Source organism: Haliotis rubra, unplaced genomic scaffold (assembly GCF_003918875.1).
Source record: "Haliotis rubra isolate DU_JTF1 unplaced genomic scaffold, ASM391887v1 Scf259, whole genome shotgun sequence".
Classification (NCBI taxonomy): domain Eukaryota; kingdom Metazoa; phylum Mollusca; class Gastropoda; order Lepetellida; family Haliotidae; genus Haliotis; species Haliotis rubra.
The window spans coordinates 1,218,322-1,244,901 of record NW_025766658.1 but is presented as its reverse complement, the minus strand read 5'-3'; positions in this window follow the sequence as shown (position 1 = coordinate 1,244,901).

The window sequence follows — 26,580 nt, the reverse complement described above, 5'->3', positions numbered from 1 at the left end:
AATTGTGGTCTGAGGCCATATCTCATTCTTCAGGTTTTGGAAGAATGGACTGCTAGCGGTGTCAAATATGGTGAAGGCAGAGAAGATTAATTACTTCAAAGCCCTAGTCATGCATCTTGGCCATGCCGACAACAGACTAGTGCACACCTGTATTGTCTTGGTGGAACAACAAACCTTTTGTGAATTTTAATGACGTTTTGCTTTGGTGTTCTTAAACAGTTGTCGAACAGATCTGTGTAACATTGGCCATTAACCAGTTAATTGCAGAAAACGTAATTCATTAAATTAAAAGATTGCACATATTTACCTCCTTACATAGATCCTGTAGTGTATCTCGGTAGTACAGACTTTGATTTATAAAGAGGTGTAGACATTATTGTTTCATCTCCTTTGACTGTTGTAAAGTCTCTGGTTGATAGCCGCGAACACACAGCTCACCCACCGTTACCAATCGCTCAGTCTGGTATGCTTTAAAATAAATACATGCTATGAAACCGTGTAAACCATGCCTAGTTCCTTCCCGCGAATAATCGCAGCTCAGAGATGTCTACAGTTGACTCTCTTCACTATGCGGTGTGTGATGAGACGTCAGTAATCTTGAAACCGTAAAGCCCCAAATTATCTCACCTGACCTCAATAGAAACTACCCAGTCACATTCACATGATGCCCGATTGCGTATTTGATTCAAATGCAGTCAGCCAACTGTACGTTACTGCTCTTAATGCATGCAAACTCGTCAGAGCCTTAATCACACCATTTGCATGCATGCTCAGAACCTCACAGCCAGCCTTCCTATGCTAATAGGATAAAGATACAACGCGATCGCTGTGTAAAAAAAACGGTTCATGATATTTTTAATACATCTGGACATATTGCATACAGTCTTGTAATTTAACTTTAAACATATTTCAGGATTTACTTGGAATATGTTCATATCTCATGTTGTGCAGTATATAGAAGATAATTAATATAAGTAAACCAGATTGACAAAGACTGAGAGACTCTGAATAGAGTGTCTCCTTTTGAGAAATGATGCCAGCAGCTCTTATAATGCGTTCAAGATGTGACAGTGAGTGACAGTACGTTGACAATAGTCATTTGATCTGTGTGACTTTCAGAATGGTGAGTTTAATCAACAATAACTTCAATTAGTCTCCGTCAGAACATAATGGATTTAGTTTCGATTTATACCACTTTGGGTCGATAGTTAAACACTGCATGAGGTATAAACGGTTTTCTTTATCCTTTCTGTTTGTGGCATATGTTACTGCTGATAAACAGTTTGCAGCCGCCAATGAGAACATTAAATATTGTTTAACGTCATGAGACTGAAGACTTTGCAGTGGAATAAGTCCCGTTATTCAACAGTCGATTCTCGTTTTCAAGACTATGGTCAATCTAAAGTAATGTTAATCTTGAACATTATCTATAGCCATTACAAAAAATACGACCAACTTATACCTCACTGAATTCATTAGATATGTGTTCAGCAACACTTCTTCCGCTCTATATTTTGTTGTTGTCACAAGAAACTCCGGTTTGGTTGATAGAAAATATGCGTGTCTCATACTAGTTAAGATGTTAAATGCATTACATCTGAGGGAATCGGTGTTTGTGCAATGGTTGAAGCATTAAGCATTTTTACATCTTCACAATCACAATTGTTCGGAGATCAATTCAGAGGGTTTACTGTCGTAAAAATGTCTATACTTTTTTACTAGTTATTACTATATGTTATTTCAACTTTAAAGAGCATTTCTACTGTGTATATCATATTTATTCTCTCTAGATTTTTAAAGGTATTTTGATGAGTTAACATATCCACATTTCTCCACTAAACAACTACTTTCAAGTCCCTTCGGCCTTAAGAACCCATGCTATATCCTCGCAAGTACCAAACATATTTTTGCTTTTACGTCAATGGAATTTGTTCCCGGTTGATCTGATTATTCAAAGGGGTTGACATTATATACTTTCAACTCTACTCAGGGATGCATTTAAATATTAATCATATCATCGATGTCGTCAGTGGACTGTTTGCAGTAAGTGTCACTTATCAGAACAGGAAGTTTTTAAAATGCAGTTGACAAGTCAGATACTCCAAAGTCTCATGGCATTTGAAAGTTTAAAATCTATTTGTCTATTACAGGATCTGGTTGAATCAGTGTAAGTGAATCCTGACCGAACCCCCGGGGGCATCTCAAGAGGAAACACTCCTTAATGATTGATCAGGGATATTTTCTGAGTAATGTCACTGAGAAATTGTGCTCAAGAATTAGCATTTAGTGCTTGCATTTTAATCGGTCAGCATTTCCACTCTCAGCAAGGATTTCAGAAATGCTTCAGATAAATATGCATAGCAATGAAACAAAAACTGCAAGAGAACCAGATTGAAAAGGTAAGTGGTTGAAGCGGCAGTCGAGGAGATTGAGTAGCCAGTAGCAGTGGAGTGCAGGAGGAACAAAACAGACCGTATTGAGCCTCCGATTATCTGTTTATTTGAGCTGCTTATGACAAAGTTGAAATTGTACTATCGACCCTGTTTTAAAAGAGATTTTCTATGGATGTGCGAAGGGTTTTGCCCGCTATATTTGCTGGAATCAGCCCACTAATCAACTCTTGTCAGGGGCCAAAAAGAGAACCCAGCTGAATATATGTTATATCTAAAGGTCATCCAATGTGGCGGCTATTGTATGTTTTCAATAACATGGAGCGTGACATGGAAAAATCGAACAGTTCCCTAACCCCCATATTACACAATTTGCCTTTCAGTCTTAAACTGAATTGCCATGTTTGATACACATGTATTAGGATGAAGAATATGACCTGCTGTATGTCAGTTTCTTATGTATACACATTTAATTTCCTTAAGCGGTTCTTATGAACCCAACGTTTGCTGTACAAACACTGAACTAACAGATTATGATTTACTCTACTGACTGCTTTAGTGTATCGGCAAGTTCTTTCCACTGGTCCGTTCTGCCATGTAGGATTCTCGGGTGCCCCATACAGCAATATGATCAACTACGTGTATGAGTCACAGAGGGTTCACATCGTGTGTTAAGTCTATATCATCAATGGAGTCTTATTTAATCAGTAAGTGCAAAGCTTCACTCTAATCAGAAACACACGTGTTGCAGTTCGTTTACCACTGCCATCTTCAGTTTATCCACAACAAATAGGTTGGACATCTGAGGTTCTTAACGCATTGGAGTACATTTATTCCTTTTCTTCTTGAGATCACACAAAGCTTGCTAGAGACACATTACTTGCTTAACTATCATTGAAAGGAGTGTACAAGCAAATTTATAGTCTTAAAATGGTAACGACAACGATAATGATTTCATCTGTGACATTTGGTTATTGATGTAATTCCATCTAAGCACCGCTGACGCTAGTTAATTGCCCAGCTGGCAGATAATTCCAAAAAGCACAATTCAGTATCCCTGCCACAGTGAAGCAGCCTGAAATATACTGTTGGGACGCAGAAACTGACGTCTGTTGATTGGATCAAAGCGTTTCAAGTTTTTAAAAAAAATACCTGTGATGTTTGTGTCTGCTATATGTTGTTAAACGTTCCTACTATTGCCTCTCGAGACCATGAAAAAGGTGACATTGCGGACTATTGTTTTTTCTGCTGGCGAATTGGACTTGATGACTGATCACGTATGAGGACAACCACGGAACAGATGAGCCTGAAGAACACGTTCAGCTGGTACATCAATGAGGATATATGTGACACTGACAGGCATTCTTGAAAGCAGTTGTCAAGATGATTTGATTTGCTGGAACGTTGTTGTCATTTTCAGTGACTTGTTAAAATTCCTCCCTTCCTCCTATAAGTTCAATTCCCTGCGTGCATCGTGATATACAGAACTTCAAGTCAAAATCTTTCATGTAAAAAAGCTAGATGATATGGCTGTCATTTTGAAAACAGAACAATGCTCCTGTCTGACGCTCCAGCGAGCGGGCGATGGTTGTGAATATATCAACTGCAGTTATCTTTTTATGTGGCCTAATGTATGACATACTGAATTACACAAGCAATTGTAATGATTATCCAAAATATGTCAGCGCAGAACTTTCGCCCATTCCTTAGCTGTGTCGGGAACCATCTTTTGAGAATTTATTTGTAAGTATGTGTATATTTTTTTTATTATTATTTTTATGAAAAACGTTCTTGTGGGCCATGGCATCCACAACGATCGATAGGTTTGTTGGTTGCTTGCTTGCTTGTCTGCTTAGCTGCTTACTTGTATTTGACTCATCTGTCTGCCACATGAACTGTCCAGTTGGAGTTCACTGTAGCACGATAGATTCCAAACTTCAACAGCAAATAACAGTGACTCAATAAGCATATTTCGTATGGCTTGAGTGGGTGAGTGAGTTAAGATTTATAGTCACATCGGCAATATTTCAGCCATATCGTGACTTTAACAAATTACAAATTCATAATAAATGCAATAAAATCATAAACAAAAATGTCGACAAAGGACAGTAAAATAACTAGATTATCACAGATAGAGAATTAAAACTAGCGTGTAACTGTAAAATTAAACAAATTTTATGAACAATACAATATATAAAAACGGGCTAGAGATCACCAGCAACTGATCGTATGGTTTGAACAGAGAAACAAGATAGAATTATTGTCATTCAGCTTGTTGCAGACGTCGCCATCAGTTCTGATGCTAATGCATAGATCCAGGTATCACAGCACGCAGCACTACCTACAATCAAAGTAAATACAGTTACTTTCCAATATTTAACAATGTCCAGATGAATTGAACTGATGTCATATTTTCGCAGCAATGAAGCATATCGTTTCAACTGACCTTTCAGCATTGAGAATAGATACGCATTCCCTCTCACCTTCACGGTGAATGTGGCACGTGTTCTATAGCATGAGGTTCAGATATTGGTGGTGTAAGGTTTTATGTTTTCATGATTTAAATTGATATTATTCTTTTCGCAAAAATGCAGCAATAGACGTCATATAGTTTCCACTGACCTTTCAGCATTGAGAATCATGTTGCACACATATGAGTTTTTATACTCCGTTCGTTTCACCCTTGTGGTCTAAATGTCATGAGTTCTTCCAGTAAAAGAAACGTTAAAGGCACTTTTTCACACCTCACTTGTCAAAAAATAAATAATGCATTTGTCTCAATAATGCTAATTATCTGAAGGGAAGCTGCCATATAAGTTATTTTAAAAAATACGCATTTAGATTACAATGTTAAATTAAAAAAATTGAATGAAATAATGCAACGTTGCATTTAATTGACTCCGGCCGAACATTATTTCAAGCGAAGGCCGTAGAGTTATGTCCCTTGGAGCGCTCTTTACGAATATTCTATAACTCCTTTGGAGACAGAACTCAGTCCTAGACAAAAGGACGCTAATGTCTGGCTCAAAACATACGCGCAACTTCTATGGGTTTTTTCACATACTTTATATGGGATCCTCCCTTGACACGGAGATATACTGGTATTGAAGTGTAAAAAATGGTATTTTGTCTTTTTGAGCTATAATTTGTCGTAACGTTAGTATTTTAAACGTGAATTTCTAGGCTTAGATTTGAATATAAACCCTCGTCCACCAACTAATCACACAGAAGCGCTCATTCCACCAAGCAGACAATCGTTTTCAATTAAAACTCAGCAAATATATAATCGTTTACGTTTGCAAAAACAGTGTCCGAAACATTTTAGATCTTTTGAAAACCATTATCAAAAAGGATATGAATAGAATATCGCTTTAAATGTTAGATACTGCCTCTGATTACATTGTATGGAAATGATGAATTAATCCATACAGATTTGTACTATTCGTGAGTGACAAACGCGCGACGTTTAACTTTGATTTCACCTCACTTTCACACGTGATCAAATCATTTCATTGTTACAGTGCGTTTTAAGCTTGGCAGCTTTATACATGTGGGGATCTGTATCTTGTAGATTATATGGGTAAATGCAATTATAAATGAAATGCCCCATATCTTACTTCATCATGTGGACCAATTAATCAAACAGAGCGATAAGGAAACCAAACTAACACACATTTTCAGTGACTGAGTTAAGATTGTAAGTCACATCGGCAGTGTTTCAGCCATATCGTGAGTAAAACAAGTTATAACTATATTAACAATTAAAGGTAAATTATAAAATGCTGTCAACGAAGGACAGTAAAACAACTAGATTATTACAGATAAAAATTTAAAACTAGTAATTAAATCAAAAATATTTTAACTATAAATGACAATACAATATAAAAACAGGCTATAGATTGCCAACAACTAAAGATAGATCAGCATACTAGGGACCATGGGGACATTTATTATGCTTCCTGCATGTACCCCAGCTGGATTTACATTTCAGCTGTTAGCAATTTAGACAAATCTAGCCATACATTAAAAATACACATATTCTACGATTAAAAAAGTAAAAAAGACTTTAAATTTACTTTGAATGTTTTGGGACTTACGTACCCTCTCAGGAGGACAATAATTTTACAGTGACGCACATTTTGAGATGCGAACATAAAACGTCGGTGCTTTACAATATCCAGGATCCGAAACAGATCCGTACAATGAGTCATTGCCAATCGCTGAAATGACTGCAGATATTCCCGGGATCATCAGTCACTGCTTCAATTCCTACTGTGCAAATCCATGTATATGTTTCTCTTATACTGAAATTTCATAGTACTGAATCGGTGATTTAATCCATCGAGGTTTGTACAACGTGAAAACGCCAAACAGAGTCACAATGCCTCGTTAAGCTTTGGGTGCACCTCACTCGTCATGATGAAATCAAGCTGATCCCAAGTAAAGGGATTTTTAAAGGCACTATTGGAAAGTCAAATGACACCAAACCTCTCAATAGTGTAAGAGGATTTGTGGAGCACATGGCCTTTAGGGATTTGAAGTTCCTGAAAATCTGAGAAATAGCATTTCGAACAGCTCATATATATATATAATTCATGGTACTTGTACCTACGTGTGTGAATATCAGATTCGGCAAAGACAACCCTTGGTCTGTTTACGTCATAACCAGGCCCATTATAAATGTCTTCCATACTCAGCCTACCGTTTGTTTTCCAGGTAGCATTAAACCCAACTCAACCCTGTTTCTGAGCAAAATGTGCCGAAGTCAATTCGGGGCATTGGCCAATTCCTAGTGGCAATTAGTCATCAAGCTAGTAAGCGTCTCACTGTTGCGATCTCCACACAGAGACTTCCACCACTAGTAATGAACAGCTCCTGGCTGTTGGTGCGAGGCCCTGACGCCGGTCCTTGTGAAACATATGCTTAATCAGCTACTCTCTGTCGCTGACTCAAGGCCAATCGACGACATGGGTCTATAGATGCAGAGTGAATCTGTAGTTTCCGTTTCGTTTGCCGTCAGTAATTATCCCCAAACTAGAGTAAGTGTCGATGACAGGGAATTTACTGTGTGGCTTCACTTCAGTTTGCCCACAACTACCCTCCAGGCTTACAGCGTGAGAAAACGGAAATATTCCAGAACCCTGACTGTGTGGCTGGGGAGGCTCATTAGAAGGCTATAAAGAGTAGAGTCAGCATGAAAAACGAAGTTATCCCTACAGCTTTACGACCAGTGATATCTGTTTCTGCATGTGACCGAGACAGATTTTTCTAGTTTTGATGTTTCGATATTACTGGTGTATAAAATGTGCAAATGTTCAGAGCCTGAAATGAACTCATCGCACCAGCGAATGCGTAACCAGCAAAATGTAGAGGCTACATTTCCACTACTCATATTTTATTTAACGCTAAAATATAATTCTTTATCAGTTTAAGTCAAGTAGATGTTTCTTTGGCATTAGCCGAAGCTGAAGGTAACATACGTGTATCAAAAGGCAAAAACTGTTTAGTTATGTGCTCCTAATGAACGGCAATGGTCAAGAGGCAAATTGTAAATTTGAAATTATAGATATACACTTACGTTCCAGCATACTGTTCTTGTTCACTTTGACAACAATGAGGGAAATTACAGTGAGAGACAGCCAAAGTGAGTGAGTGAGTGAGGTTAGTTTTACGCCGCACCCAGCAATATTTCAGCTACAAGGCGGCGGTCTGTAAATAATCGAGTCTGGGCCAGACAATCAAGTGATCAACAGACAGCCAAAGAAGAGATATACACAATGAGGGGGATGGAAGGTGTGAAAGAGCGAGGGAGAGGGGTTAGAGTGGAGTGGTTAAATGAATTTTTCTAAAATACCAGCAACATTTTACAGGAAACGTAATTATTCGATTGAATTCGCGAACAGTTCTATCCTTAGGGATTAGATTACCGGTGTAATTCGGATATTTATATTTGACCAGTATCTGATTGTACTGTTTATTTTTTGTTTTTGTTTGGTTGGTTTTTTTTGTTGTTGTTTTTTCTTTCTGTTTTCTTGTTTTTTAATTGGGGAGGGAGGGGTTTATTAAAATGGACTCCGTCCGTCCGTCCCGAAGTCTTTTCGGGAGCAATACTTTAAAACCGTTCAATATTTCTTCACAAACCTTGGCACATAGATAGATCTGGTGGTAAACTGGTGCCTTGCGGTAGTTTTGGATTTCTGTATAATGTATTTTTTTCTGTTTCCATGTCAACAAGTTTGACTTCGACTGAAACCGCTGGCGGTGCGCTTTTCCGGAGCAGAACTTTAAAGACGTTCAATATTTCTTCACCAAACGTGGCAGATAGATAGGTCTGATGGTGAACTGGTGCCTTTTGGTAGTTTTGGTGTTGGTGCGCTTTTCCGGAGCAGAACTTAAAAACCTTTCAATACTCTCCTTCCACAATTTTACATTTCAAATCAAAACATTTCAGAACGCAGTATTAATCATGTTCAGAGTTACCGTTGCAAATTAATGTGTGCTTATATAAATTCTCGTTTCACGTTTCGGCATATTTTCTTTATTAATTATGCATGAATTAATAAAGCTCTGAAGATGTATTTTTAAAAATTGTTTGCTATTAAATCCCTAAAAATCTGTGGAGAATGGCATAGTGAACTTCGCATGTAGCAACGCCTGAAATAATCCGTATATAATAATCCGAATAATTTCGTGTCTGGACCAGATATACCAGTGACTGACATAAATGTACAGATGGGTCAGGATTACTCCGAGCCTGGCAACCGGTCCATGTATTAGCCACGTCATTTTGTAGTCCAAGCACTGGATGCTAAAATACTATTAGATATTAGCCCCAACTTAACACCGAGACTTGATGATAGAGTATGAAAATTTTATTAATAATCGTTTGATCTTTTGAATGCTATATGTATCATAAACTGCTGCCATATAGCCATACATTCCGTTCGCGAAATAAGTCGAGCTTGGCTATAAAACTGAATGTCTCTGTTTTTCGTTACTTACAAGTATAACTCAGAGTTTCACAAATCAGTCGGATATATCCTTGACTTTAATATGTTCTTACAAATGCCAATGAGAAAAATCACTGCCTTGTGCACTTACAAATCATCAGATTAACCTTTCAGTCCTCCTATACACTGGCAGACCTTGAGAAAGATGGTGTTACATGTCATGAATACTGGCTAAAACTGCATAGAAAGCACATTTATGGTGCCTCATGAAGAAGTTGCAGTTGTAATGATGTTACTGATGCAGAGAACTAACGGAATAGGCTTTTTGGTGAATATAAAGGTCACGTTGTGTGTGATGGAAATTCATTTTTGAGAAAAAAAGAGAAGAGGATTAATGATCTTTGATGCACAAAGTAGCACCATCTGGAGAGAACAAATTTTTCGCATAAGAAATAATGTATCATATTCATGAAATGATCAGTCATTCTAGCTATGACCGATATTTTCAAAAAAACTGACAATTTAAAATCAAGTTGTCCAACATAACTGGAAAGATAAAACGCTTTAAACTTTTCAAAAGTAAAAACGTGTCCTATTTTGCAAGTATGGTTTTTCAGCCGTGGTTTAGTTTACTGATAAGTACGTTTGTTCTATTTGTCATATAATATAGTTCATAGAACTAGGGTTTTTTTTCAATACATAGAACTTTTGAGCCTGGGTTATGTTTATTATAAACCATCAAAACAGTGAGTCAAACTTGGGGAATGTTCTTATCTCTTCAGTGTGTGACGGCAAGTCAGGAACATATTCCGGAATGTCGCATACAGTGCATATTGGTCATTTATTGAAAGCTTATATTTGGGTTGGGTACGGACAAACCAAACAGAAGAAATAGTTGTATATTTTTATTGAAGAGAAATAAGCTGTGTTTGTAATGTGTAAGCGTTTATCGCAGCAAACTATGGATGAGAGAAGCGGGAATCAGAAACGGAAAAGCACATAAACGACATATATATATATATGGTAATCAGCAAACCAATACTACAAAGTGTAAGTCTGAGATTCAGAAGTTATAGGTGACATTTTGGGATATCTTGACTCGTGTCAATTCAATTCAATCGTTGATCGTTGATCGTTGATAACCAGCCTAAAGACTGTATACATCGCCGACGTGTGTTTTGACCTTCTGATGGGACCCAGTGACCTCCAGACACACACAGTTTACATCACATTACCAATTACACAGCCACAACCTCGTGATTATCTCAATATGCACGGATCAGACGTGCTGTGTATGTTCAATCTGTAGATTATATATGTCTTGGTATTTGTGGTTACTTGATCTGATGATGTCTGGAAGAGCACACATGTATTGAGACTGAGAGGTAATTGCTGTTCATCATTTGCAGATTGGCTAGCTAATAGTGCTAATTGTGCAATAATGAGAGAGTAAATAATCGGCTACTACGATAAATTACACAATGACTGTCGCAAGTAAATCATGGTCCAATCTGGATTGACTTTTTCTACGGCGTTCCAGTTGTGGGCGCATGTGTACTTCTAGGCATCAAATCATCCTGTAGCCTTAACATTTGGCATGACGTAATGTGCATTCATCCATCCGTCCATCCACCCATCCACCCATCACTTCATTCATTCATCCACCCATCCATCCGTCCGTCCATCCATCCATCCATACACCCACCCACCCATCCATCCATCCATCCGTCCGTCCGTCCGTCCGTCCGTCCATACACCCACCAATCACTTCATTTATTCATTCATTCGTTCATTCATTCATTCATTCATTCATCTATCATATACCTTAGTCATCCGTTTCGATGGATAATGGAGAGTAATTATTCTCAGACGCTGACGGCTGATACAATAATCATTCAGTTGTAAAATAAATTCTTGGCATAATGATATAGAGAAACATTATGATTGTCTAACGGTTGACTTCTATGATTTGAGGTTGAACATTTCTGGATGATTGCATTGGAGGCTTAAGATCACTGAGCGTATCAATGCTGTACGCGTAAAAACGCAAAGTGTGTGGTTTGATTGTTTGCTTTTGGTTGGTTAACGCCGTTTTCAACACTATTCCATGCCAGGTATATGGCGGCGGTGTGTAAATAATTGAGTCAAACAGTCCAGTGATCAATATCATGAGCATCGATCTACGCCACTGGGATACGTGTGAACCGAATCAGCGAGTATCACCTCCTGATCCCGTTAGTCGCCTCAAAAATGTGGGAAACCTAAGTAGGAAGACATAAACTTCATGAATTGAAGCCAACAATTGGTTATACCTACTTGGTTGTCAGTCAAGACGAGATGAGGTAATTTTACCACGATGTCGTATTGGCCACAGTCGGTTTACTCATGACTATCTGCTGAAAACGGATGGGGATGGACCTCCCATGTGTGTCTCTTGCGGTGAAGTGTTCACCATCAAGCATATTCTGCCTGACTGTGCGGACTTTCCGACTGTAAGGGACTCACATTATGATGCGGCAAATCTGAAAGGTCACCTGAGGGAAGGTGCCCTTTATATATATTGTAATTAGTTAATATGAATAACGAACTGCTTCCGTTCAAATTTGGTGCTATAACAATGTTAATAATATATATGCTTTTGAATAACAACTCATTTGGACTTTGTACTTAAAACGTTTCCCGACCGCGTCATACCAAAAGACGTTAAAATATGGTACTTGTTGGTCCCTGCCTGGCGCTCGGCATTAATGGGTACAACTAGGACTGGTCGGCTCGGAGTCAGTATAATGTGTCTGAGTGGGGTATCCATGCTTCACTGCGGCATGGTATCTCAGTGGGCTAGCACTATAAAACCAGCTTCAGTCTGGGCTAGTACAAGCAGCCGCACATACACATACACATACACACACATGCACGTCGTCATATGAGCGAAATATTCTCAAGTACGACGTTAAACCCAATTTCACCTCACCTCACCTTAAACGTTTATTAATTCACTCTTGATCTCGTCACTATATGGCTAGAACAATGCCAATGTGACGTACAACCCAACTCAACTCAAGTCAAGTCACGTTAGTCGCCTCTTACGACAAGCATGCAGAATGTGTGGATGGAACTGATCGCCGCTGATCGTATCTACGTCTACGTGGTGGGTATAACTTTGTTGAATGCGTGTGACTTTACCGTCGCTGTGTGTGTATGTAAAGGCTTTACGACGTAAGGAACAGACGTGGTATTCTTCACTGGTTTCAACTGGGTATATTTCTCGTGTTGATTAAATTAATGTGGTACAACGAATGAGGTGCGTTTAATTGTCTCTCTTGGTGAACATATTTGCAAATTGCCTCATCACCTCATAATCAACAGATAACTGTATGTATTCCCAGGGTATTCTAATTTGGTTTGGGATTGAGTGAGTCAGTGTGTCAGTGAGTCATTCTGTCTGTCTGTCTGTCTGTCTGTCTCTCTCTGTCTGTCTGTCTGTCAGTCAGTGAATCAGTCAGTCCTCCATTTATACCACGTCGTGTCGGATTAATAAAGAAAGAATGTCCTAGGGGGGAGTGAGGTCTCACACAAGACAAAACCCATGAGCACGGGTATTGGTAAGCCTGGACTTACGATATGTGATTAGTGAGATTCAGACTCAACAGACGCAGCTGTGCGGCCCAAAAACAGTAATATAAATTTTACAATAAAGAAACATAGCTGTGGACAACTGGAAGATACATTCAAGTAATCCACATTTTGCCAGTTCTCATAAACCTGACAGGGATGATGTGCTGAAATACATTCATCGATAGCCCCTGTGATGCTATGAATAACATCTGAGCAAACAATTACCACTTGTCTAAGACAGTCAGAGAAAAAAATAAAGTAGTAAATATATATTCACATGTGGCAATGTGTTTGCATATTCTGAATCGTTAATCGACTGGTCCTTGCACTCAGTACTTCAGACTATAATGTGTAAATATATTGGGTGGCTTAATGGGTAAAGTGTTAGCTAGCCATAGATACGTAGAATGATCTGTTCGATACCCTTCTTTCGTACAATGTAATAACCCAATTGTAGGTGCTACTGAAGTTATCAAACGGTAAAGCGGAAGGCAAAAGTCGTTCATTTCAGCTCAACTGGATAAACATTTCTCCGTAAGATGTTCGAAAATGTCCGTTAGATACGCTATGCTTCAGAGATGAATCAGTTAACAGTTAAATTATCAAATCAAGGAGAACTACTGAATTTGGTTTATTGTATTTATAGACCTTAAATAAGGACCCGATGTGATCATGTCTATCTGGCGTGAATCTTTACTCATGCTATCGGCCACTATATTGCACGCCCGAATTCAAAGGTTTTCACAAACTGCCATGAATTACTCTGACTATTGCTTAGTGCAGCGATAAAAGCTTATGAACAGGCTTTCGTGACTGATATGTGTTTATTTGTTTAATAGGAAAAGCTGCACCCAGCAATATTCCACCTGTATAACGACTGCAATAAACAAGTTATGCCCTAACAAACAAATGTGTACACATCGGCTGCCCTGATGCCCATTTCGTCTCCTGTACCTGAGCAAGCCATTATATTTCTCCTAAGCAAATTACGACAAGCTGCGAGTGGTGACGAATGGCAGCGGATGTTGGGGAATCTCACGGGAAACAAAGACTTGTGACAGGGGCGACACCTATAATTTCATAACACTCATTTAATCAGTGAGCCATACGAATAAACGTCACAATGGCACAGTGGTCCATAGGTTTCAGCACTGTGTGCACAAGGGAATATCACCAAGGAGCTCGTTTTGAGTGAGACAATCAGGATGCTGAAGAACTGCCTTTCGCGATTACCTGAATTTACGAAAGACATTTCCATGATGTCGTTGTGTTATGTTTTTGTAAGACAGCCCTAGGGGTACAGTCCCGTAAGCCTTAGGTCGCCCTGAGAGTGTGGGTACCCCGATCAGTTGAATGTTAAAAATGGTTAAGTTTGAACCGCGTGTATGCGGTAGTAGTTCCTTACCAGATTGTATCTACGTTAGAATGTATGCGTGGGTAGTTTAATGGTTAAAGCATTTGTTTTACGCGTCTTTGTGACTAGTGCCACCGGTGAGGCAGAAAACCCTCAACGTGTCACCAAACACTTGGTTCCATCACTATTTGATCGTTGTTTTCTTTTCTGCAAACACCAGATCTCATCACTGATCCTGATCCCCAGTGATCCCCTGTACAATTATCACCGTCCATTACTCCCAGTTAAGTGTCCTAACAGTGACAATCTGGGTTAAAAGTGTTCTTCAGCAACCAACGGTGGTGACTAACGGGATCGGATGGTCAGACTCGCTGACGTGCTTGACACACGTCATCGTATCTTAATTCTATACATCGATGCAGTATTTTCGTCATATTGTTGGATGCGCCATTTAACAAGAAAAATCAAACAAACAAGTTTGAATCTGCTCAAATGTTTTTTGTTTTGTTTTTTTATGTCTGGCTTGACGTGCTATGTTGAAATGATTAATATGAATCAAGCAGTTGACGCTGCTCTAACAGCTATTTCTGATGACAGTGAGAAAGCTCAGGCGTTTTCATATACTCATCAAGTTATTGCATGTCAACGTCTGACAAAATACGCTTTAAGGTGACAGTTGAGAAAGTTACTGTTAACCTTCACATTTTAGTTTAATTTATAAACATGTCATCCGTTATTCTATGGCCAGACTTTTAACATTTAGATCTCGAACATTAACACGTAACAACATCCTCAAATGTGAAAGCTCAAATCATCTGTCTTGACTTCTATTGTGCCTCGCGATTTGGAGTGTCAGGTCTTGACAAGCCAGTCACACTTCTTCCACCATACATCAATACCCAACACTGATTGGGATCTTATGCAACAATGATGGCACACGCAAATAGGCATCAATAAACGTGATGAATTAAAACCAACAATCCATCATACCTACTTGAGGTGTCAGTCTAGACATGATGAGGTAATTTACGTCATCTTGGCCACAGTCGGTCCATGTATAGCCACGAAAACCTCATGAGGGGCAACCTGTCTTGGTATGAATCATCAATCATACATTCGTTTATTGTACAGGATTTGCAATTGCCTCGGTATGTATTATAAAAACAGTTCATGTACTTTTGTGATATGTATAATTGCCTCACGGCGCTCTATGGCTGAGACCCGTGAAGATCCAGGGTGTAATAGGTCTTCAGCAACCCATGCTTGCCACAAAAGCCGACTATGCTTGTCGTAAGAGGCGACTAACGGGATCAGGTGGTCAGGCTCGCTGCCTTGGTTGACACATGTCATCGGTTCCGAATTGCGCAGATCGATGCTCATGCTGTTGATCACTGGATAGCGGCCTCGACCAGACATTCCTAGATGCACAAAGAATGACAAGGAAACCACTTTCAAAATGTTGACAAGCAGCGCATCATGACGTTGGAGAATACGGTGCGACCCATCATCATCGTCGTCGAGTATCAACTTCTAATTCAGTAGTCGATTGCATTTCTTGACGTATATACAAAGGCGTAACTTGCACGTCACTTTCAGTTAATAAACATAAGGCGCATAAACCCAGTTAACTGATGAAAGGAATTTTCAGTGAGTCGTTACACAAAGTACAATTAACGAGATGATATAATCTATTTCCAACGCAATTATCGAAAAATACATATGAAAACAGATAAGCTTGATACTAATGTCTTCACTATATGAATTATCTTCGGAGGATATACATAATTATATCTACTACAGCAGCTATAGGTGAGGTGAAATTGGGTGTAACGTCGTGCTTGAGAATATTTCGCTCATATGACGACGTGCATGCGTGTGTATGTGTAGGTGCGGCTGCTTGTACTAGCCCAGACTTAAGCTGGTTTTATAGTGCTAGCCCACTGAGATACCATGCCGCAGTGAAGCATGAATACCCCACTCAGACACATTATACTGACTCCGAGCCGACCAGTCCTTGATGTACCCATTAATGCCGAGCGCCAGGCAGGGACCAACAAGTACCATATTATAACGTCTTTGGGTATGACGCGGTCGGGGATCGAACCCGCGACCTTCCGCTCTCCGGGCAGACGCTCTAACCACTACACCACGGAGGCGGTCTACAGCCGCTATAGCTTCTGCTGGACAACCACCTACATCCGCAGCTCATGGCGCATAACTGAGACAGGGTAGAACAAGTCCACCATTTCACACTCCGTGCCTCAGTTATACACCGATTGTGACTTCAAACGATCCGGTCTCCTCTGTATAGTCCTTTCATGTGTCCGAGATAGGAGTACCAACTGCTTTGATATTTTAATTCAGAAAGAGGCATTTCTTAGGTGTATTAACTCGTGTAAACATTCCAATTGCCAATCATCCTTGTAAAGTCCCCGGTGTTTGCTGATTTAAGGAACATGACAAGACTATGACTATCCCCACAATAGTACAGTCAATATGACTCCAGTCACCTTCAAGAAGTGGACACACAATTACATGAGATCAAAGGTTCATCCTTAGAACGTCCTGGACACTTTGATAGAGTTAATATGAAAACGACAAGGCAATAACCTTCTATACCAGGGCATATTCTGATCACCGTCATTTCTTAATTACAAACAGGAATTGCCAGAGGTTACTGGCTAGACATCCTATATGTTGCTCTGCATACCATTATGTTGTCTTTAGCACCAACGTTCATTCGGTTGCGGTAACTGTCAGGTTAACATTCGTCAGTTTGAAAGGAATGTTTCATTACCAATCTGAAAAGAAGTTTCTTCGTATCACGGCATGGAGGTTATATATGGGAGGAAAACCGAAGTGGTGTTGGCCGCAGACATTCGCCAGGAGCGCAATATGCATTATTAGGGCTAACGGGATTTAGGCCCACGATCGAGGTGTCTGGAGTGCGCTGGATACACAACACTGCACAGTGCCCCGTTTGTTTCCTAAGACTTTGATCATCTGTAACTGAAATATTCTGTTGCATTTCTATTGAAGACTCAAGTGCCTGGTCTTTTTCTATGGATATGCGAACACAGGCATTTGGTATCCATGATACTGAGAACTGAACATGGTTGGCCCAGTCGGTTAAGGTGCCGCAATTAGCCGAGCAGACATGTTGGGCACACCAGAAACCTACTGGCGTCGGTTTGGATCCCAGTGCGACTCGTCTTCTAAGTATGATAACATACAACCCATCTCGTTTCATCCAAGTGATTAACGTCTACACCTGCATCCCGGGGTTCATTCCCACATCATTGAACCTGACACGCCCTGATACCAATTTAATGCCGTTTAAAGCAGCATCAAATCCATGTCTCAGACTCACTCGATCGTTGGATCTCACTCACTCACTTACTCAACAAATCACGATTACCTTGTGACAGAAGGACATACGTCGGCTATTTCACATTTCAGAACCGGCATATGAACCACTGACTGACAACTGCACATTCTGAAGTTTGTCTGTCTCTAAAAATCAATCGACAAGACATGATTTCCAGAGTGATTTTAAGGCACATGTAATTACCATATCTCCCTAGGCCTCCACCCAACCTTTCACCTAGTGTAGACTGACATATGTGGCATCGTAGTATTTTACCCCTGAAAGGTTCCACTCATCGAAGCAAAACCCCGAGCCGCCTCACTGTCAGATTTATTCGATGGAAACTACATTCATCAACGGTCAAATTATGTCCAAGAAAACTAGCGGTTGCCAACAGCTTTACATTCGTTATGTGTGGTAGTTTGATACCTCTGTTTGATAAATCCGAATCAGACCTTGTCAGAAATCATCATGTTCAGCTGTGTTAGTGCAGGTAGCAAAAGTAATGTAAGTCCCCATGGCTCCTAGTATGGTGATCTACCTTCAGTTGTTGGCGATCTATAGCCCATTTTTATATTGTGCTGTCCCCTATAGTTAAAATGTTTTAGATTCAATTACTAGTTTAACATATATATCTGTGATACTCTAGTTGCTTTACTGTCCTTTGTCGGCAGGTTTCATAATCTCTGTATATATTCTATTTCAATGTCAAGTGTTCTCGTCACGATATGGCTGAAATATTGCCGATGTGACGTTAAATATTAACTCACTCACTCAGCTGTGTTAGAGCTCTGCACACCGCACCACCCTCTCCTCACAAAAAACTAGCGTGTTTAATTTAACATGGTCACATCTACAAATCGCAATTACCCTCAATACTCTCGTCAATTCAATTGAAAATACTTCTGATTTGATACCTATGTGTGAACAAGATATCATTTCAAATTGACTATAGAAGTCGTGACAACAAACAACATAGGCTCCAGCTGCATTCACAAGGAACACTGGTCGACTGCAGGCTGGGGATGCTTAAGGGAGAAAGTCATCCCGTAGCCCGAAGGGTGGGCGACTGGCTGGCTGATCTCCGGAGGCCGGTAATTATACACACTTACTTGGCTTCCCACTTGGAGCGGCCTAGGGACTAAAGTGTCTTTCCTCCCACTCGCCACTTGACGAACCAGCTTATTGGTTCATGTGAAGGTGCACTGCCTGGACGACAACACATGAAAAAAAATCATATTTGGAGTTGAACCAAAAAATATTTCTTTATTCTATTTTTGCTAATTGGATTCATTTTCAGACTTTGAGTGATATCTGTTATCAATCCTGCTAACTACTTTATGTAGTTCCTTCATAAGTAGCGTCCAATGATTTCAGATATATGTAAAGAAAAGGGGCGTTAGAAACTCATCAGGCAAAAGTGGGAAATAGCTGAACTCACCAATAGTCTAAAACAATACATATAGAATACCTGATAGCCCTTCACAAATAATCAAGATGGATAAGACATTTCGGACATTCATTTTACTTTTGCATGTCTAAAAAAGATCTTGAAAAATTGGGGAGAATATTAAACATCACTGGCATGTAGTGCAACACCAGATCATAAAGGTCACCTGAGACGTCTTCAAAGAAGAACCTTTGAATAGATAGCTGATGCATACGCTCTATAATTTGGCGATCTCAGCAGGGAAGCGTTCTCTGGAAGCATTTCGATTCGTGGAATACACTGTGATGTCCAATTTGTTTCCTTGAAATAGATGAAATATCGCAGAAGAAACCATTAGTCAGTAGTTAATGAGTGAAGAAATACGAATGGTTCGTGACTTACTCTTTCACCATCAACTCACCATTGACTGGAATGTTCTACAATTCCTAAAAGACACCAGTGTCAGAAGAAGGTTGCTCAGGAAATATTGAACCACCTGTGAGTTATGCTCCACATATTTTATATGCTATTTCGCCGGGGATAAGGAACTGAATGTCATGTACATTCAAACCGATATGCTGTCTGCTTGGCTTTAATATGCCAAGTAAATATTGATGCGATATATTCATGTCCGACGATGCAGAAGAATTCGCAAATGCTTGTTTTTTTATCTATATCGGTGCCTTTTATGACATCTAGGATAAAGTTCTGACACGTAACGTTGACACTTCATTTCAAGGGTTGTAAGGTGTAGATGGTTTTGTATGACTGTGCATTACATAGCCGCATCTCGACATGTAGTATAATAACATAGTTTGAAGTAACTAGTTTATAAACGATATGAAAGTTATATCCCCTCAGGAGTAACAATAATTATATACCCCTTTAGCCACCAACAATATCAGTCGTAAGTTCATTCTACCCATTCCCTTCTACAAAACAGTACAGCCGTCAACATTTTCAAAAAATCCATTAAAGGGGGTGCTTTGAAATATTTATCCTTTGTGATAGACAAAGCCACACCCTCCAGCAAAATATGCGTGACGGTGATCCTCGCATGACAAAGGACATCGATCGAAAGATAATCTCCTTTCAGGTCATCATCATTTAGAGAACAAGAATGTCATTTTCCACGTCTTAGCATAAAGATCTCTTCAAATCTAGACTGACGGCATTAAAACGGGTGTCACCAATAGCTGATTGAACTTCATGCAATACATGCATATCTTCTTGAGTGCCCCACTTCTTTGCAATCACATGTCTGATGTAACATTTACTTACATTTATAAAACCACTTTGTGCGACAAGAGCCCGTTTCAGATACTTGAGAGTTTCCTTTGTTGCAGGCACCCGTGAAGAGCCACCTCCTCGTGGTGGGTGCTGGGTAACGTTAAGAGCTCTTCAACCCCCCGTTGTGGACCCGGGGGTATATTTGGTCCACCAACCCGTTTGCCGTGGGTTGCGCCCCTGTGTCGGTGGAGGAAGGGATTCTGGTGGTTGAGGGCACTGGATCCAGGAACAGTGTTCCTTTGCCCAACACACCACTTCGGCCCTGACTTCACCTAGACGGGTGGTTGAATGGGCCCGTTTCAACCAAAAGGCTGGTCATGCCGAGCCCTGAGCACTCTATTTTCATTGCTCTATCACTTTTTCGCTTGTTTTCTTTATACATTTTGTTAAACTTATTGTGCTTGTAAGTTTATTATTATACACTGCTTTTTGAAACGTCTGAAAAGTAGAAATTTGCCTAGATGCTGGTGCCAGAAGGCGATGGCTCATGGGCCAATCTGGTGGAAAAATTAATCTTTTAGTTTTTCTGCTTGAGTATATCATCCGAGTATCCTTGGTGCTGCAAGTTGGAGACCCACTTGTTTTTAGCATTGTCCTTGTGATACTCCGTGGTGGGTGGGGAGCTCGGATGATGAACCATTAAAAACTAACCATGGCATACGAAACCCCCATTAAAAAAACAAAACGTCCACTCGACACTGATCCTGTTGATACTGACCACAGACCGTCCCTATCGATTGAGTATTGGCCACGTTTCCTTGTGATTGAGACTCTTGACAAGACACTGTTAAAGTTGAACCCTTTCGCAGTATCTAAGGGTATTCAAGGTATTGCTGGGGATGTCAAGAACATTAAACGCTTACGTTCGGGTGCGCTGCTAGTTGAGTGCGGGAAAAAGCAACAGTCAATCAACCTGATGAGTACTGAATCGTTCGTGGGCATTCCGGTCACGGTCTCTGCTCACAAAACTTTGAACACAAGTAAAGGTATCGTCAGAGATCGTGATCGATTGTTTGCTGATATGTCAGAACTTGACATAGTATCAGAGATGAAAGATCAAGGTGTGCTTTATGTAAAGCGGTTTTCAACTCGAAAAAACAATGAAACTTTCAAAACAAATACCTATCTGTTTTCCTTTTCGTCTCCAAATGCTCCCAAATCACTGAAGGCAGGTTACTGTAACATCCAAGTTGACACCTATATCCCCAACCCGCTCAGGTGTTTTAAATGCCAGAAATATGGACACGGTGTAAATACCTGCACATTGTCTGTTGTGTGTGCTCACTGTGGTGAGAAGACACACACAACAGAAGATTGTAACAGCGATTTTAAAAAGTGCACCAACTGCTCAGGCGACCATTCATCTTTTTCAAAAGAGTGTCCGATTTGGAAAGAGCAAATGGCGATAAACAAAATCAAATTTACCCAAAATATCACTTTTTCTGAGGCAAAAAAAATGGTAAAGAGATCCGACCTTCCAGAAAGTTATGCTGCAGTAGCCAAAACACCATCTGAGTCTAGCTCTAAAATAACAAAATCATCCACTAGCTGCCAAACAACCTTGACTTGGGTCAATTGCGACTCTCCACAGCTTTTGTACCCTGCGATATCATCTCAGACTGAGGAATCACTTCCTGGTACGTCAAAGTCTTCTTCTGATCATAAATCATCTTCTCAATCACGCTCAGAGTCTCAATCGTCATCCGATAGTCAACAAATTGTTAAAAGTAAAATTAAACCTAAGCCTGATGTTTCAAAAAAACAAAGTGGCAGAGCCCCAAAAGGGTCGCAAAATAGAATTCAGTTGTTCAACAAATATGGATCTCTTGAGGACATGGACGTATCTGAAAACGTCCATTCTAGGGCACATAGCTTGTCGCCCTCCAAACAAGTGCGGGGTAGATCCCCAATAAATCCCCCCAAAAGATAGTTTATTCCAATAGTATTGTGCAGTGGAACTGCAGAGGACTGAGGACTAATTTAAGCGATTTACAGCTATTAGTCCAAGATTTTATACCATCAGCGATCTGTCTACAGGAGACATATTTAAAACAGACAGATACTTTTGACCTTCGTCATTTTAATGCATATCATTGTTTTTCACCTCCGGGTGATAGGGCCACTGGGGGATCTTCCATCCTAGTCAAACAGAACGTTATACATAGCCCTGTTGCACTTACTACTAATCTTCAGGCTGTTGCAGTGCGACTAACTTTGCACGTTGCGTTTACATTAAGCTCTCTCTACATATCTCCGTCTTCAACGTTTCACAAAACTGATCTTCAAGCTCTATATGACCAACTCCCGAAGTCCTGTATTATTATGAGAGATTTAAATGGGCACAACCCACGCTGGGGTAGTGCAAATACAAACGCTCAAGGTAAATTACTGGAGGAGTTTTGTTCAGATAATGATTTATGTATATATAATGATGGTTCCAACACATATTTACACCCTGGTACAGGAACCTATTCTGCTCTCGACTTGTCAGTCACAAATTCAGAACTACTAAATGAATTTGAATGGTCAGTTCACGATGACCTATGTGAAAGTGACCATTTTCCTACTATACTAGAACCTGTAACTCCATCTGATGTACCTCCATCATCAAGGCGGAATTTTAAAAAGGCTAACTGGGCTTATATGAAACGCTGTGTGCTACAAAACTGAAACCTCAACTTTTTATTGACGTTCCTGATGCTATCAACTATTTTTTCTGATGAACTGAACACCATAGCAGATGAGTGTATACCACAGTCCTCTGCAAATCCACATATCCGAAAACCTTGGTTCAGCGATGAGTGCAAACAAGCTAGGAAGGCAAGGAAAAAAGCAGAACATTATTTCCGTCGCCATCCTATGGTACATAATTTAAATAAATTTAAAATGTTAAATGTTAATGCGCGGCATACCTTTAAACAGAATAAACGCCAATCTTGGCAAATTATGTATCCAAAATAAATTCTCGAACGCCCCTGTCCAAGGTATGGAACATGGTCCAGAAAAATTTAGGGTAAAGGTAATAAATCTAGTGTCCATCATCTTAAACATGGAGATCAATTACTTACCAATCAATCAGATATTGCGAAAAAACATGGTGAAACTCTCGCTAAACACTCTTCCTCTTCTGATTATGTGCCTAAATTCCAACAATATCAAAAACAAAAAGAAAGGAAAACTATTAATTTCAATTCAGATAATGGGGAAGATTATAATGAAACATTTTCTATTCATGAACTCCATACTTCTCTTGAGCAAGCGCACGATACTGCTACAGGTGCTGATAACATACATTATCAACTCCTGAAACACTTACCACAATAATGTATAGAGACGCTTATACACATTTTTGATGAAATTTGGACTTCAGGGAAATTTCCTTCCTCATGGCGTGACGTTATAGTAGTACCAATACCTAAACCTGGACGTGATCATACGGATCCGTCCAATTATCGACCGATTTCACTAACTAGCTGTGTTTGCAAGACCATGGAACGCATGATAAATAATCGACTTGTTTGGTACTTGGAAACTAATAACCTTATAACAGATATACAATGTGGTTTCCGTAAAAACAGAAGTACTGTCGATCACCTAGTGCGTTTGGAATCATTTGTTAAAAACGCTCTTATTAATAAACAGCACGCAGTGTCTATCTATTTTTATCTTGAAAAAGCATTTGACACTACGTGGAAATATGGCATTTTAAAAGATTTACATGGCTTCGGATTGCGAGGCCGTTTGCCTCAATTTATAGCTAACTTTTTAAATGACAGACAATTTCAAGTCCGCATCGGTTCTACTCTGTCTGATCATTACAATCAGGATCAGGGTGTCCCACAAGGCAGTATTTTGTCTGTGACTTTATGTAGTATCAAGATCAACAGTTTATCCAAGGTTTTAAATGATTCAATTGATGGATCACTTCTTAATATTTCTTGTCGTGGTAAAAATATGCATACTATTGAACGGCAACTGCAGTTGTGTTTAAACAAAATAAATAAATGGTGTCTTGAAAACGGCTTTAAATTTTCTAAATCCAAAACTAATTGTAAACATGTCTGTCGTAAATACAAACCGCATAAAGACCCTGAACTATCTCTAAATGGCACACCCATCAAAGTTGTGAAGGAGGCCAAGTTCTTGGGTATTATATTTGACTCACACTTAACGTTTCTACTACATATTAAATCCCTTAAAACTAAATGCCTGAAGGTACTTGACTTGTTAAAAGTCGTTTCCAATTCTAAGTGGGGAGGGGATCACGCTACCCTCCTACATTTATATCGATCACTGGTACATCGTTTATGGTGGAGCCTGCAAAAGCAACCTAAAACTAAAGGATTCTGTCCACCACCAAGGCCTAAGACTTTGTCTTGGGTCCATTAGAACCTCTTCTGTTGATAGTCGCTACGTCGAGGCCGATGAGCCATCTCTTACACAACGCCGTATAACATTATCCTTGCAGTATGTAACAAAACTATATTCTAATGAGTCAAAGTCAAATCCTGCATTTAACTGTGTTTTTAATCCTCTTTATGGGGATATAAAAAGTCTTCTCTTGTTCCGCCTCTGGGACTAAGAGTCAAACCTTTCCTTTCTGCTGCTGGCATTGAGCTATAAAATATCTTTCCTTCCCGTTTGCTTTCTTCTCCTCCTTGGCAATTGATTAGGCCACGCGTTGACCTAACATTAACCACATTTAAAAAGTCAGAAACTAAGGAATAACAGTATAAACAAGAATTTAGTCAGTTAAGAAGTAAATATAATACATACAAATCCTTATTTACAGATGGGTCCAGGGATGGTGGCGCAGTAGCTTGTGCCTCTGTCATTGGCTCCAAAACAATATCTTCTAGATTACCTGAAAACAGCTCTATTTTCACAGCAGAAGCTAACGCAATATTAACAGCCTTAAAATATATTAATAAACACCCTAAATATAAACAATACATAATCTTTTCCGATTCTCTTTCTTGCCTTCAGGCTATCAAAAATCTTTCCTGCAAACATCCACTTTATATTGAAATAATTTAATTGTATAATGATATTGAAACTGGCCAATACGACGTCGTCTTTTGTTGGTTACCCAGCCACGTTGGCATTTCTGGGAACACAATGGCCGATCCTGCCAAGGCAGCACTCAACAAATCTACACCACTATTGATTAAAAGCTTGCATTATTTCCGTGATCTGATGCAGAAGAAGTGGACACCCAAGTAGGTATAAATTACATAAAATAAAACCCTATATCGGTTACACCTTACTTGGGTTGTCAGTCCAGATTTGATGAGGTCATCATACTGTATTGGCCAATGACCTATTGAAAGGTGAGGATCCTCCGTTTTGTATCGTGATGAGAGACTACTTGTCGTGGCTTACTACGCCTTCTATTTTTTTTATGTGTTTTATATTTCAATGTATATATGCTAAGTATCGTTGTCTCTATAATCCAATGTTAATTTGCTAACAGACGGGCATCAACATTTCTGTTAACTCATCCGTTTGGATCAAAGGTCGATAGAGGGGAGTTTCCATGTATATTCTCTGCTTCACTTTGCGAATGACCAATCTTTTGAAGTTGATTTAAGTTCTACTTTAGTAAACTGATACCTAACAGATTGATCTCAGATTAAAACATCTCATTCCAAATTCGTGTTTTCTATTTCAGGTACTAAGAAATACTGATTTTTTACGTATTAGATATACATCTATCGGTACCAGTTTGACGTGTCTGGTCATGAGTTAACTAACATAGTGATTATATATTTTTGACCATTACATGTGTCATTCACACGTCATTTATGCCATGATAATGTTCTCTGATCCATTTCATCATACAGCATTTATTTCATTCAATGTTTTGAAGCTCATATGAAAACATGAAAAATGTTACTGTTCCAGTTCCTTTTGAAGAGTGAAAGTATTTTTCTCTTCCTCAAGTCTTCCAACCAATATAGTCATTATGGTTACAAACGACCTGATTTTAATACCTATCAAGTTAGATGTTATACACGCGTGCATGCACACACACACACACACACACACACAAAAAAAACATCCGTAATTTGTGAATTCTGTTCAGACGATAAAGAAATATCTAATTTGATCAGAATCAGTATATGAATTATCTTCCCTTACTCTGAGAGAAGCATGGCATTATTCGTTCATTTTTAATAATTTTA